This window comes from Mandrillus leucophaeus, unplaced genomic scaffold (assembly GCF_000951045.1).
Source record: "Mandrillus leucophaeus isolate KB7577 unplaced genomic scaffold, Mleu.le_1.0 Scaffold24, whole genome shotgun sequence".
In the NCBI taxonomy this organism is placed as follows: Eukaryota; Metazoa; Chordata; class Mammalia; order Primates; family Cercopithecidae; genus Mandrillus; species Mandrillus leucophaeus.
In genome coordinates, this window is record NW_012102476.1 from 2,209,746 (window position 1) to 2,211,524 (window position 1,779).

A 1,779-nucleotide genomic window follows, 5' to 3' on the forward strand; every position below is an offset into this window, starting at 1 on the left:
TCTGCCCTGTGATCCCATCATGAGCTGGGCTTGGCTCCCATGGGTGAGGACCGGGATGGTCTTCTTCCGTGACTGGGGCCCTGTGTGGCACACCCTTTGGTGGGGATAATCAATAGGACTAAGTATCTAATCCGTGGCCCCTCATGCAGCTGACTCAGCTGTGGGAGATGAGAGCTGTGTGGGACCCGCTGCCAGGTGAGGCTGTAGCGGGGAGGCCTGGGCCAGGGAGGCAGGATGGGAAATCCGGGCCTGCTGTGGGGGCCGCCCAGGAACAGGGCTGGGTGGCCTTGGCGGGTCCCTGTGAGGTGCCTGCCCCCAGGTGTCACATGAGGGGAAGCATCACAGGTGGTCTCACCTCCTTCATGTCTTCATAGAAGAGGTAGAGAACAGGGTGGGTGTGGCTCAGCTCCCACCACTCCTGCACGTGCTGGTACCAGGACCCGTAGGACACTGGAGAAGCGGGCAGGGGGCAGCGACACAGGGTTACTGTGCATTGTAGCCACCACCTCTTGGCTCCACACCCTCCTTCCTCCCGTCAAACCCACCTTCTCCGGCCATGAACTTCTCCAGGAAGCTGTCCCAGGTCCCAGGCTCAGGGTGCGACTTTTCCATACGGTGGAAGTGGTAGTAGGAGACCGCCACATCCTTTGGGTTTCGGGCAACATAGACCACCTGCAGGGGCAGAGGACCCAGCCCCAGCGCCATGACCACACAGCTCGCCCCAGGCCAGCTCACCTCTTGGATTGGCAAAGGAGGAACCTGAGGCTTAGAGGCTGACTTGCTTGAGATCTCACGGCACAGGTAGGGCCAAGCTGGGATCTGAACCCTGCTCAGAAGCCAAAGTCCTGCCTGGTCCCTGAGACCATATTCTATACTAATATAATCTGCATCAATGCTGTCACACTCCGATCTGGAGCAAGGCATGCCCGGTCCCCACCAGCCCCCTCCTCTGCTGACCTGTGAGTACCCACACATTGCCTTTCTTAAGTGTGCACTGTAGAGACTCACTATCTTGGCATCGGACCTTCATCAGAGCAAGAGATAGACAGTGTCCTCTCTCAAGATGTAATGAAGGCCGGGCACGGTGGCTCACGCCTGTAATCCCAGCACTTTGGGAGGCCAAGGTGGCCCGATCACCTGGAGTCAGGAGTTCAAGACCAGCCTGACCAACATGGCAAAACCCCATCTCTACCAAAAATACAAAATTAGCTGGGTGTGGTGGCAGGTGCCTATAATCCTAGCTCCTTGGGAGGCTAAAGCAGGAGAATCGCTGGAATCCAGGAGGCGGTGGTTGCAGTGAGCCAAGATAGCATCATTGTACTCCAGCCTGGGCAATAAGAGTGAAACTCTGTCTCAAAAAAAAAAAAAAAAGAGAGAGAGAGAGAGAAAGAAAAAAGGGCCAGGCACAGTGGCTCACGCCTGTAATCCCAGCACTTTGTGAAGTCGAGGCGGGAGGATCACCAGGTCAAGAGTTCGAGATCCACTTGAACAACATGGTGAAACTCCGTCTCTACTAAAAAGAATACAAAAATTAGCCGGGCATGGTGGCATGCCTGTAATCCCAGCTACTCAGGAGGCTGAGGTTGCAGTGAGCCGAGATCACGCCACTGCACTGCAGCCAAGGTGATAGAGCAAGACTCTGTCTCAAAAAAAAAAGATGTGATGATGAGCCTCGTAGAAGTGAGGAGGCCCTTCCAGAAGAACAGGAACATGGCTGGGGGGCGCCTGAGCTCCCCTTCCTGGCTTTCCTTGCCACTCAGCAGGAACTTTTTTTTTTTT

The 1,779-nt window shown here is 55.5% G+C and overlaps 2 protein-coding genes across 2 annotated transcripts in view; one reads left to right on the top strand and one right to left on the bottom strand.

Annotated features, from left to right (window-relative positions):
* The window catches only part of LOC105541399 (SAGA-associated factor 29 homolog), a 55,565-nt gene that overhangs the window by 50,949 nt on the left and 2,837 nt on the right, over positions 1-1,779 (top strand). The window lies entirely within an intron of this gene.
* Positions 1-1,779, bottom strand: part of LOC105541397 (sulfotransferase 1A3-like) — a 23,969-nt gene that overhangs the window by 14,027 nt on the left and 8,163 nt on the right. The window lies entirely within an intron of this gene.